General features: G+C 47.2%; 1 protein-coding gene and 1 non-coding gene across 7 annotated transcripts in view; both read left to right on the top strand.

Moving 5' to 3' along the window:
• ZMIZ1 (zinc finger MIZ-type containing 1) overlaps nt 1-14,003 on the top strand; it is a 485,263-nt gene that overhangs the window by 175,343 nt on the left and 295,917 nt on the right. The gene's annotated exons all lie outside the window — the stretch shown is intronic.
• Nucleotides 12,316-12,453, top strand: LOC114810936. Its single transcript, XR_003758625.1, has one exon. It is a non-coding gene; the product is annotated as a small nucleolar RNA SNORA7 (small nucleolar RNA).

Below are 14,003 nucleotides of genomic sequence, written 5' to 3'. Positions count from 1 at the left end.
TCCCTTGAACTCTAAGAGACCACTGGGATTATGCATTTGGGCGTCACTCAACCCCTAAATTACTGCTTTGTCAACTTTCTTTTACATCACTTCTCTAATCCAGTCAGTCCGTCGTATTTGTTGAGCACTGACTGTGTGCAGACAACTGTACTGTTTGGGAGAGTTCAGTATAAGAGTTGGTGGACATGTTCTCTGTCCACAAGGAGCTCACCGTCTAGAAGTTTACAGTCTAGAAGCGGTACCTTGAGTGTGTCTGCTGCTTGGGATCACAATTTATCAGTGGAAAGGTGAGTGTTCACTGTTCAGAGGTTGGCTGGATCCCAACTGAGGAAAGAAGAATACCGACTGTTCAGTGGATGGCTTTATCCTGACTGAACCATGAGCTAAATTTGGTCAAAACTCACCGTTAACACTCTTCCCATCTAGACTGTAAGCTTGTTTTGGGCAGGGAACATGTCTCTTGTTTTGTACTCCCCCAAGTGCTAAGCACAGTGCTCTGCACACAGTAAGCACCCAATAAACAGCAGCAGCGTGGCTTAGTGGAAAGAGCACGGGCTTGGGAGTCAGAGGTCATGGGTTCTAATCCCTGCTCCGCCACCTGTCTGCTGTGTGACCTTGGGTAAGTCACATAACTTCTCTGTGCCTCTGTTCCCTCATCTGTAAAATGGGGATTGAGACTGGGAGCCCCACGTGGGACGACCTGATCACCTTGTGTCTACCCCAGTGCTTAGACCAGTGCTTGGCACATAGTAAGCGTTTAACAAATACCATTATTAATTAAACACTACTGATTTATTGCCAAGTCTGTTACATTGTACTCTTCCAAGTGCTTAGTATAGCGCTCAGTATACTGTAGCTGCTAAATAACGTGACTGATTACCATCCCGGTTATATTGTATTTTCCCAGTGCTTAATACAGTTCTCTGCACACAGTAAACATTCATCAGATGTGATTGATTGATTGAGATTATGGTCCCACTGGACGATACAGTCCTTAGTGCCATCTAATTCGGCCTCAGCGTATAGAATGCCGAACCCGAAGCCATGACGAGTACGGACACGTCTTTGGCTTTGAGACATTCACCAGCTCTGGGAATTCCAAGCCCCTAAGGCTGCCCCAACCTGGCTAAAGATTGGACCAAGTTCCCCAACGCAGCTAGACTTTCAGCCGAAGAAGGGCAGCGAGTCGCCACCCAGCCGCAGCGGCCTATGGAGTTTCCGTTCAACTGCGGATGAGGATGTAGGGATCTGCAGAGGATGATGTGGGTGACACTCCCAAGCGCTTAGTACAGTGCTCTACACACAGTAAGCGCTCAGTAAATACCACTGACTGGCTGACTGACTAACCCAGGGTGGCCTCAGGTCATTAAGAGGCATTTTATAGGGTTGAGGTTACTTAGCTGGAGTCAAAGGGTGAATTGTCTAATCTGTGTTTACTTTGCTTTTCCAAATGCAGAGATTAGAGGTTTTACAAAGACAATTACACTAGGCCAGCAGCATTTTGCCAAGGCGTCGGATGATGGGGTGAGGCTAAGTGGTACAGAGGGAACAGTCCTTCAGCATTTCAGCTGAATTATCTGTCTGTTTATCTAAGTGTTTCTTTCAAGGCGCCTTCTATTCTGGAAGGGCTGGAGCTGATGCCGAGCTCTCAGACTTCGATTTCAAGGAGGCAGTCTCCTCCCTGGGCCCACAGATCCGTTGGAATCTCGATTGATGTGAGGGATGTGTGTGGAGGAGGGATGGATTGAGGGGGGCAGGTTGGTGAGGGGGCTGCAGGTGGGGTGTGTTGCGGGGGGGCAGGCTGGGCTTCCAGGACATTTCCTTTGCGAGGGGCAGATTGATCTGGGTCTGAAGAAAAAGACATTTTCCTTTCTGAATGGCAGTGGACTCTAGTAGCTCTGGATTGTGAACCGAAATGGGTTGGGGCAGGAGGGTCACACAGCCTCTGAATTTCCCAGGCTCTCTCCCATTTGGGACCCAGCAGTTGCAGCTCAGGGTACATGGGGATTTCATAATCCACCAGGAGTCCACGGGCTGATTGTGAATATAACCTTTGCAGTTCCCCTTCACGGTTTGTTCTCTTTTCGGATGTTTTCAAGTTAATACTTTCGCTTTCCAGAAATTGCCAGTGGCAGAGAATTAGCCATCTGGTAATTAATCATATGAATGGTTTATAGTTTATTGCTTTTAAAATAACAAAGAAGCAGCAAGGAGAGAGTGCGTGTGAAATAGCAGATTCACATAGTGTTAAAACTAAGAAACCTAGGTGGGGTGAGTGTATTGGCACCTCTTTTTTTTTTTCTTTTACCCCGATTAGGTCACTAACATTCCATTGCCTTCCATCATTAAGCACTGTCGTAGCAAGCCACCAAGCCCACTTGGCTGCTGTGTTTGGGTTGGGTGATGAGACCATTGACTGTGGTCAGGCTATGGGATGGGAATCTCTGGAAATGATTCTGCCCAGCATTGGCTGGAAAGATTTGATCTTTTGATCTCATAAATAATCATAAGTAATAGCGGCCAGACAGACGGCCTCTGTATCCTGCGTATGTTTTCATGGAGTCCTGTACTCAAGTTCAACCATGTGGTCGGGAACGTGCTAGAGATTTTGGTCCCGGATGGGTTGTAAACTGAATGCCAATGGCACGGGAAGTAATTTTTTTCCCAGCTTCTCCAAACTTGGTAGCATGAGCTGAAACCCTGGGAGGACTCAGTGACTCTCCTCAGATCATCTCTGATGGCTGGTTGGCCTTGTTTGGTGTCCCTTCATTCATTCATCAATAGCAACAAGAATAATAATAATAATTGGGGTATTTGTATAGTCTTTAGTACGTTAAACAGTAGACTAGATACAGGACAATCAGGTGGGACACAGTCTCTGTTCCATGTCTCACTGTCTGAGTGGGAGGGAGAACACTGTGAGCCCGTTGTTGGGTAGGGATTGTCTCTGTTGTTGAATTGCACTTTCCAAGCGCTTAGTACAGTGCTCTGCACACAGTAAGCGCTCATTAAATACAGTCGAATGAATTGAATGAAATTGAGGCTCAGAGCAGTTAAGAGACTTACCCAAGGTCACACAGCAGGCAAATGATGGAGCTGGAATTAGAATCCAGGTCTCCCGATGCCCAGGCTTGTGCTCTTTCGACTAGGCTAAACTGAACAGATACCTATTCGGGCTGTTTTATTTCTGGGCCCTCTGGGTAAGCTACAGGCCAATTGGATGACTGGGGACTTTGGCATGCCTACCGTGCCAAACCTTTGACTGTGGATTGAGGGAGACAAGTGGGGTCAGCCAGGGAAGTATCTGACTGAGATTCAGTGGCCTTGGCCCCGGATCAGGGTGGCACCATTTTGTAGAGATGGCTACACGCATTCTGGGCCTCGGAGGTTGAAGCTTCTTGATGGAATTGTCAGATCGACTTCTCTGCCTCTGTGTGTGTGGGTCGCCTTCTCCCTCTCCCCCACCCCCCTCTCTCTCTCTCCTTCGCTCACTCTCTCTCTTGATCTCTCTCACTCTCTCATCAGTGGATAGTACGTTACTGTCCTGGCATCCCGGTAATTTCTGACATCTTATCTCTCAGTGCTGTCTGGGGAAGCCAAGAATTCAATTTGGAGAGTTTTGAATCGTTGAAGAACTTGAACCTGCCAAGTTATATAATGGTGCCTCTGTCCAGAGCAGACACATTTTAGGAAAATCACGAGAATTACAGTTTGTGTTAATATTTTTACTTGACCGTGCAGTGACAGCCCTGGGCTAGTGTTTTCTTCCTTGCACTATTCCTCTGGCTGGTAACTGCAGAAAAACTTGTATATTTGCCTGCTTGCAGTTTCCTTCTCTGCCTTGACCGAGTTCCTCTGGGGAGTCACTGGGCAGGTGGCTCCATGTTTTTAAGTGATTCTTGGGTTACCGCACCTTTGAATCGCCAAGGAAACAAAATAGTTTTGTAGGGTTTTCTTTATTAGGTGCAGTTTGCCAGGAGAGCGGCAGAATGAAACTCACCCTTCGAAGCAGTCAGTGGAAAAGCAGATGTCAGTTCATTATCTCTAGTTGTTTGTACCGGAGCTGCTTTGACCACGGGACTTGAGAAGGAACAATTATAAAAACTGGACCAAATTGCAGGGGAGCGGTAAATAAGGCTCGAATTGCAGGTACACACTCAAGTACCTTGACCACAACTAATTATCTATGATTTTTTCCCTATACAATCGCCCACCAATTATTCAAGCAGCACACTTTTTTATCGGCTCTGTATTATTTATAAACTCTTCTGAACCGAAGATGGACCCGGTTAGACTGTGGCTAAAGATGTAGTTGGTGAGATCTGGAAGCAAATGGACAGCTTGTCTGGAGGGAGGGAGGGAGGGAGGGAAGGAGAGGGAGAGAGAGCTACGGAATCAAATCACTCATTGATGTCAAGTGCATAGATTGGTTGGGTAGCCAGAAATGGGTGAGGAAAAGTAGGGGAAGAAGAGGAAGTCAAAGTCCCTCATAAAGAATTTGTGCTTCCTTTTCCTTACCAATTCCCATCTTGGTCATCATGAAAGAGATCCAAGCCTCAGTGTTTCTCTACTTTTTCCATACTTCTAAGGAGAAACCTCTGCTGATGAAGCTGTGGAAGTTCTGGAAAGCATGGATAGCAGTGGGTTAAGAGGAGATGAATGATGGGTCCTGAGATCAATTTAATACCGGCTGAATGTTTGACATGGACACGGGTGAGACTTAGGGGGAGATTTCACTTAATGCGCTAAGAACAGATTTCATCTGGGGTAGGGCAAGGTAGTCTGAGAGTCTCTTTCCCCTCTGCCCCCCTCCACCCAAAAACATGGTGGATTAAGCGGCAGATAGCAGCAGTGAGATTCTTGGGCGCGTGAGTGGCTTTTGAAGGGATATCAATATTTTAACTCGGGCTCATAAAAAACAGAGAGGAGTAAATCCTATCAAATGAGATATGAAGAGTCTGAGAAAGGGAGAGAGGAAAAGAAAAAAAAAGCACAGAGACAACAACACAGTAGCTCAATATACTGATGCGTTCTTCAGGAAATTGATGATCTTTCAAAAGCTGTTTGACCAGATAGCAATCATGGGTTGCAGCTTCCCAGAGAGCTTGGGGGAGAGCCGCCTAAGGAACCGTCACTTGCTTAAGCTGCGACTGTTTGCTCCACCGGGATCTTTGCTTATCTGACTGGGGCCTGACACACAACAGCACGAATAAAACCAAACACAAACACACATCTATACACACACACGCTGGAATCCAGCTGAAGTGGCATGTTTGCCTGTTGAGGTGTCCGCAGATCCTTTATTTTTAGTGGTATTAGCTAAACACTTACTGTGTGCCAGGCACTGTACTAAGCACTAGTGTAGACATAAACTAATCGATTTGGACACAGTCCATGTCCCACATGGGGCTCACAGTCTTAATCTCCGTTTTACAGATGAGGGATCTGAGGCACAGAGAATTTGAGGGACTTGCCCAAGGTCACATAGAAAAGTGGCAGAGCCACGTTTAGAACCCGATTCTGCTTCTCTAGCCACAACACCCTGCTTTTTGTTTTCCTTTTTGTGTGTTAACCTGTTACTTACGTTGCTGTAGTGTTTTATTGTGTCCTCTCATAATCTGTTGTTATTCCCCCTCCCTCCTTCTCTTCCTAGAGCATAAGATCCTTGAGGGCGGGATCTCTCCCTCCCCTCCTTTCCCTCATACAGTTCCTTGACTCTGCCCCTTGTCAGCTGTGTGACTATGGGCAAGTCACTTCACTTCTCTGTGCCTCAGTTCCCTCATCTGTAAAATGGGGATGAAGACCGTGAGCCTCACGTGGGACAACCTCATTCTCCTGTATCTACCCCAGTGTTTAGAACAGTGCTCTGCACGTGAAGCAGCGTGGCTGAGTGGAAAGAGCCTGGGCTTCGGAGTCAGGGGTCATGGGTTCGACTCCCAGCTCTGCCACTTGTCAGCTGTGTGACTGTGGGCAAGTCACTTAACTTCCCTGTGCCTCAGTTACCTCATCTGTAAAATGGGGATTAACTGTGAGCCTCACGTGGGACAACCTGATTACCCTGTATCTCCCCCAGCGCTTAGAACAGTGCTCTGCACATAGTAAGCGCTTAACAAATACCAACATTATTATTATTATTATTAACAAATACCAACATTATTATTATTTTCCCACTGCTTAGCACAGTGATCTGCATCCAATACTGTTACTACAGAGAAGCATCGTGGCATAGTGGATAGAGCACGGCCCTGGGACGCCGAAGGTCATGGGTTTGAATCCTAGCTGCGCCACTTGTCTGCAGTGTGACCTTGAGCAAGTCGCTTCTCTTCTGTGTGCCTCAGTTACCTCGTCTGTAAAGTGAGGATTGAGACTGTGAGCCCCACATGGGTCAGAGACTGTATTCAACCCAATTTGCTTTGTATCCACCCCAGCACTTAGTCTGGGCAACAGAGTGAAGTATGGACTGCAGTAGGGAAACACAGGAGGCCGGGAGGTCAGCACGGTGGCTGATGCAGTAATCCAGGTGGGATAGGATGAGTGATTTTATTAACGTGGTAGTGTGGCTGGAAAGGAATGCTATTATTATTATCATTAGCAGCCCTTTGGAGTCACATGGGAGTGCCACCCTTTTAATACCATGCTGGGGGACAGACCGGGACCGTGATTTCTGTTAATGTGAAAACCAGATCCACTGTTACCTGGAGGCCGCCTTTGCCATGACTAGGGTGGATTGGTGTCTTTGTCCAGGGAGGATCTGGGCGAGGGTGGGCCCCGTGTCAAAGCAGGGACCTATAATGAGGAACTCAATAGATACTCATCGTCTGCCAGCTCTATTGGATTGCATTCTCTGCTCTGCATGCACTAAGAACCCAGTAAATGCCACTGATTGATTGATCGAACATCCCCTCTTCCTTCTCGCTCAGCTGGAGGAAGTGGGAGAGATGTTGTGCTATGTGGAAAGACGACTTGGCCAAGAAATGCCTGTACTTCTACGGCCTCATCCAGGTGAAAAGAGGGCAGTGGTACCTCTTTGCCAACAGCCTGTACGGAGGGTGTAACCCTCTACGGCGGGCCAGAGGTAAACCGGACCGTAATCCATGGAGATTACTTAATAATAATAATAATAATGTTGGTATTTGTTAAGCGCTTACTATGTGCAGAGCACTGTTCTAAGCGCTGGGGTACATACAGGATCAGGTTGTCCCACGTGAGGCTCACAGTTAATCCCCATTTTACAGATGAGGGAACTGAGGCACAGAGAAGTTAAATGACTTGCCCACAGTCACACAGCTGACAAGTGCCAGATCCGGGAGTCGAACCCATGACCTCTGTCTCCGAAGCCCAGGCTCTTTCCACTGAGCCGCACTGTTTCTATTTGTCAGAGAACCCACGTGGCCCATCACATGCCATCAGATCAGGGGCAGCCTTTGTGGGCACACCATGCGGCTGGGACCATCAGTCCTGCAATGTCCTTTTCAGTACCGCACACACATATTCATAGGCGAATTTCACCATCAGTGGTGTTTTCTTTCAATGGGAAGGACAAATATATGTATTTTCCTTCTCTTTTTCGGAAAAGATTTCTACTACTCCCTGGCAGGAGCCAACAGAGCAGGGCGATTTGGGATCCGGCTTTGAATTATCCTCATCTTGCACATCTCCCGTCTGTTGCTAAAGAGAAGGGGAGATGGCTGCTTTGATAAATGCCCCACAGGGGAAAACCAAGAAGCCCAGAAAACTCTGTTATTGAGGGATTCACTCACAAACGTTTTTAACTTTTGGTTGGCTTCCTGCAAGGACACCCTTCAATGGTGACCCATTCTTCTGTGTGTCAGGTGGAAACGCCTATTGGCTGAGAGTCCTCAATCAGCCCTCTCCCTCCTCCTTATCCACTCTTCTCTCCCACTACACCCCAGCTCACAATCTTCATTCCTTTCAAGCTAGCCTACGCACTGTGCTTCCTTCTCACGTCTCCCGTCGGTGACTTCTGGCTCAAGTCCTCTCCTTGACGGGAACCCCCTCCTCCTTCATATCTGACAACAGCAGCCCTCCTAAGACTTCTCGAGCCCGTAAGCTCCTTGTGCACAGAGAACGTGTGTACCGACTCTACTGTATTGTACTCTCCCAAGTGCTGTGCATGCACTATGTGCTCAGTAAGTATAGTTGATTGGTTGAGATCACATCTCCTCCAAGATGTCTTCCCCAAGAAATCTCACTCGTTCTCAATTAGTTTCCCTCAACTGCCCCCTCAGCCCTCCCTCTCCACTTCTTTAGCTATCACAGTCCAGGAAAACTTAGATCCGTATGTTATATACGCTATTACTACCTGCTATCGGTAACTTATTCAAGTATCTGTTTCCCCAGCTAGAATGTGGAAAGGTCTTTGAGGGTAGGGGTTGTTTTGTGGGGTTTTTTTTAATTCTCCCAAGTGCTCTGCACAAAATACTCTCAATAAATGGTACTGATGAGGAGGAGAAGGAGGATATGCCCTTTTGTAGTTTGTCCCTAATAACAATAATAGCAATAATAATAATTGTGATATTTTTTCAGTACTTACTGTATGCCAAGCACTGTTCAAAAAATATTTTTTCAGTACTTAATGTATGCCAAGCACTGTTCAAAGAACTGGGGTAGATACAGATAATCAGGTTGGACACAGTTCCTGTCTCACATGAGGCCTACAGTCCAAGAAGGAGGAAGAACCGGTTTTGGATCTCCATCTTACAAATAAGGAAACTGAGGCACAGAAAAGTTAAGTGACTTGCTCAAGGTCATTCAGTACACAAGTGGTGGAACCTGGGCTAGGACTCACTTCCGTTTGATGGAGAATCCGTAGAGAATATGCGTATACGTAGGACTGGGTGCTAGAGGGTCGAACAACAGACTAAAAAAAGACAGTTGGAGACTTTCTTTGTCTTGGATTAGAGTTTCTTCCTTCTCGTCTGTGGTGCCTTTTAGAGCAAGTTATTCTCGCCCTACCAGCAGTGAGGCTGTGGCACACGTACACAGGCAACTAAGTATGGAAATTGAAAATTCATCTACTAAAATGTGTGGGCTTAAGGAAAAATAGGTTTGTTTAATGTTCAGGCCATCAGTACAACACTTAGCATTATTAGCAGTTTTAGTTATTTTTGTTAAATGGCATTTAACTGCTTACTATGTGCCAGGCATAATTCTGAACACTAGAGTAGATACAGAATAATCAGGTTGGATACAGTCCGCGTCCCAAATGGGGTTTACAGTCATTCATTCAATAGTATTTATTGAGCTCTTACTATGTGCAGAGCACTGTACTGAGCGCTTGGGATGAACAAGTCGGCAACAGAGACAGTCCTTGCCGTTTGACGGGCTTACAGTCTAATCGCTTAAACTCCATTTGATTGATGAGGTAACTGAGGCACAGAGAAATTAAGTGACTTGCCCAAGGTCACACAGCAGACAAGTGGGAGAGTGAAATTAGAACCCAAGTCCACTGGCTCATAAATCTGGCGATTTTCACTAGGCCACACTGCTTCCTCTGGCTACTGGAACTGCAATCTTAGAAAAACAGCATGGCCTAGAGGATGGATGCAGCACGGCCTAGTAGTCAGGGGACCTGGGTTCCAATCCTGGCCCCTGCCATTTGCTTGCTGTGTGATCTTGGAGAAGTCCCTTCACTTCTCTGCATCTTAGTTCCCTCATCTGTAAAATGGGAATTCAATAACTTTCTCCCATCCCCTTAGTCTGTGAGCTCCATGTGAGTCAGGGAGTGCTTGATTATCTTGTACCCAAGTGGGGATTGAGACTATGGGCCCTATATGGAACAGGGACTGTGTCCAACCTGATTTGCTTGTATCCACCCCAACACTTAGTACAGTGACTGGCACATAAAAAGCACTTAAGAAATACCATAATAATAATAATAATTATGATTATTATTACCCACCCCGGTGCTTAATACAGTGCTTGGCACACAGTGGAAACTATTCATTAAGGCTTACAATCATTATTATTAATAACTTTTTCTAAGGGATCCCCAATAAGGGTTTCCCTCAAGCACATCACCCCCAGCTTTCATTTGTAGACAGAATCACTTGGCTTGCCTTACTGCAGTTTGGGATGGGCAAAGGCTTTCAGCTAATGGGGCTGGGAGATCTCAGGGACCTTGAAGAAAGAAAAGCCAAGCACGAGTGGCAGAGCAAGGGATTATCTGGAGGGAGTAGCCGGCGCTAACATAAGGAAAAAAGCAGCCTGTGTTCTAGCAGAGCGGGAAGGCGCAGATGGCCCGGTGTTCCCCGAAGCCTCTGCCCAATTCTCGGGGCTCAGCAGAGTCAAAAGCCTGTGAAGTAGCTGTTGAGGTACAGCCAAAATAAGTACAACCGCTGCTCCTGCTTTGAGGCAGAGGTTGGCGACGGGGGCACTGGGTTTTCGGTTGTTAGCGTTGGCCTCATCTCTTCCTCCTCCTCTGCTCAGTTTCCCCCTCCTCTTCTGTCTTTGTGTGTCCCTCCCTCTCTTTTTGTCTCTCTCCCCCCACCCCCAGTCTTTTGCTGCTGCTTGTGGGATGGCAGGAGCAGCTGCTGTTGCTGTCCTGTAATTCTTTCATTCGGTCACAGGGGAACAGGAAGGGAGAAAGACACTGTGTCTCAGCAGTAGCCCACCAGCTGCCACTGCGATGGAGTATGAGTAAATTTGCAAAGTGTAGCTTTTAATTTTGCTTTTCAGTCAGAATGAGAGACTAGAATGTACCACCACCACTGCTGCTTATTGAAGGAGAGGGTCAGTGCCAGAAACACCCACCCAGGGGTGGAAAATGGTCTTCTCTAAGTGAGAGAACTAAGTTTCAGGGGAGAAGGTGAGGGGGGAGAACTGGAAATGACTGTGCATGACGTCAGGAGTGTGTGTGCGTGTGAGTGTGTGTGTGTGTGTGTGTCTGGGTGGGTGTGGGTGGTAAATGGTCCTACAGGGAAATTCTAGGCTCTCTGGCTTGAGATGCTACATTTACATCTGCAAACCACTTTCCCATGTCTGTGTAAACCTTTGCTTTTCGGTTGCTCGGAACCGTGAACACTCCTCTTGGCTGCAGGGTTGGCACTGGGTCTTTATCCCAGAGGTGAATATTTTTCCTTCTCTCCACCCACCTCTGGAAGTTGCAAAAAAGGGCCCTCGTCTGTTCCTCCTCTGGTTCTAATTTGCCTCAACATTTTAGCGGAGGTTCAGGGACTTCTCCGAAGGCCAGCGGCTCCGGGCAGCTGAACTGGAAAATGGCAGAAGCCCAAGGTCTGTTCTTCTCGGCCAGGAGCTCCATAGGCTAAGCCAGAGTTGAGGGAGAAGAAGCTACGTGAAAATGAGAGACTGATGAACCAAAGAAGTGAAATCGGTCAGTTCTCCTAGAACACAGAGTTTATGTTCTCAACGACCCTCGTGCTTAGGAAGATTGGGGTTTTGATGTTTATTCTGTACCTGATTCCACCCATGTATGTGCAATGTTTCTTCTGTTGCACCATGGTGTTGTACCTCCAAAGGTGCCTGCCGCCAACTCTGTCATCCTGTTCTAGGCAAAGCGGGTAGTGGAAGCATGTCTTCTTGGAAGATTGATTATGGAAAGACTGTGTATGTGAAATCAGGAGAATAGCTAAAGCATTATCTTTCTTTTGTTGTAATCCTGTGCCACCTGAGTAGTGATGCTCAAAATCTCCCTTTTCCCTCTCCTCTTCAAAGATATTCCTCTTCAAATTATCCTATCAAATCTTATTTGAGCACTTACTATGTGCAGAGCACTGTATGGAGACGTTGGGAGAGGAGAACAGAACAGAGTTGATAGATATGTTCCCAGCCCACGGTGAGCTTACAGTCTAGAGGTGGAGACAGACATTAATATAAATATAAATTACGGATATGTACATAAGTGCAGTGGGACTGAGGAAGGGGTGAATAAAGGGAACAAGTCCAAGTGCAAGGATGACACAGAAGGAAGCGAGAGAAGAGGAAACGAGGGCTTAGGAAAGGCCTCTTGGAGGACATGTGCCTTTAATAAAGGCTTACGAAGGTGGGGAGAGTGTCAGATAAAATAATAATAATCTTGGTATTTGTTAAGCGCTTACTATGTGCAGAGCACTGTTCTAAGCACTGGGGTAGATTCAGGGTAATCAGGTTGTCCCCCGTGGGGCTCACAGTTAATCCCCATTTTACAGATGAGGTAACCGAGGCGCAGAGAAGTTAAGTGACTTGCCCACCGTCACACGGCTGACAAGTGGCAGAGCGGGGATTCGGACCCATCACCTCTGACTCCCAAGCCCGTGCTCTTTCCACCGAGCCATGCTGCTTCTGTAGGCACACTCTCCCCTCTCAGGGTGGCACCTGGAGAGTTTCCAGTACTCTACCAGTCTTGACTAGGAGAGGGAGAGTCCAGCAGGGGCCTACCCATTCCATTCCTAGCTTGGGCAGTGGCTAGCGAGAGGAAGGCAACCTATTACAAGTCAAAACTCACCAGTGCTGGGCAGCAGCGACATGGGAGAGAGTCAAGGGTGGATACTCTATTCTACTGTATGGAAGAAGGCAGTGGTAAACCACTTCCATATTTAGACCAAGAAAACTCTATGGATACACTATCAGAACGATTGCAGAGGGAGGTGGGATGTTCAGGAAGAGACGTGTCCCCACACACACATACATCCGCTCTTCTACCTTTTCACCTTTCTCTCCAACACCCTACTCTCCACCCCCCCACCTCATGTAAAATATGATATAACCTGTTTCTTCAATAATGCTTTTAAGGATAGGAAATGAGAGAAGGATAAAGATGAGGGTCGAGTGCTGGTTTCTATATATCTATGGTAATTGTCAAAAGGCCAAAGTCAGAGAAGAGAAGATTTTTGACAGTGAATGTAGCTTCTACTTGCATTCATTTAGTCCTGTGTTCCCCTAGTTCCTAACATCTTAGTTAGTTAGTCTCTGTTAGTTCCTAACAGAGAAGCAGCGTGGCTCAGTGGAAAGAGCACGGGCTTTGGAGTCAGGGCTCATGAGTTCGAATCCCAGCTCTGCCACTTGTCGGCTGTGTGACTGTGGGCAAGTCACTTAACTTCTCTGTGCCTCAGTTCCCTCATCTGTAAAATGGGGACTAAGACTGTGAGCCCCACGTGGGACAACCTGATTCCCCTATGTCTACCCCAGCGCTTAGAACAGTGCTCGGCACATAGTAAGCGCTTAACAAATACCAACATTATTATTATTATTACATCTTGCTGGCTAATGGCAGGCTGTCCCAGCCTCTGAAACTTGCCGATCGGAGACTTGACTACAGTGCTTTGCACACTTCAAGCGCCGAGTTAATACGATCGAATGAATGATTATTTTTTGCCAGAATGATTATTTTTTGCCAGAAAAGACGTGCCTTAATTGTTCATCTGTTTCCTTCTCTCCCCGGGTCACCCTCACTTTCCTTTTCCACCAACCAACTCATCCCCTCCTCCCATCCTGGACTGAAAGTCGCCAGGCCTCTGGTGCCCAATAGGAGCTGTAAAAGTTGTCACCCTGAATGGGGCATCACTGGGCTGGGTTGATAATAATAATTATGGTATTTGTTAAGCGCTTACTATGTGCCAAGCACTTTTCTAAACACTGAGGTAGTCCCTGTCCCACATGGTGTTCACACTCTTCGTCCCCTTTTTTCAGATGAAGTAGCTGAGACCTAGAGAAATGAAGGGACTTGCCCAAGGTCACAGCAGACATGTGGCCGAGCCGGGATTAGAACCCAGGTCCCAGGCCCGTGCTCTATCCACTAAGCCATGCTGTCCATGCCTTCCTGAGTTCTGCAACGTCACCCGCCTCTCCATTCAACTTGCTCAAGCTTAGGTGCTGCGACTCCCTTGCTGCAATATTCCCGTGAGGCGTCTGCTGCTTGTCCCCAAATTCCTGCGCTCCTGGAAAGATGCCGTCCATGTTCGGTCTCACTGGGGTTTGGGGAGAGAGGGGAGGGCTCCAGGGAGAGTTATTTTCCTCATCCTCCTCCTCTTCCATTTACTGCTTGG

The sequence above is a fragment of the Ornithorhynchus anatinus genome, chromosome 3 (assembly GCF_004115215.2).
Source record: "Ornithorhynchus anatinus isolate Pmale09 chromosome 3, mOrnAna1.pri.v4, whole genome shotgun sequence".
NCBI lineage: Eukaryota > Metazoa > Chordata > Mammalia > Monotremata > Ornithorhynchidae > Ornithorhynchus > Ornithorhynchus anatinus.
The sequence above is the reverse complement of the archived record's forward strand: the minus strand, read 5'-3'. Positions and strand labels throughout refer to the sequence as shown.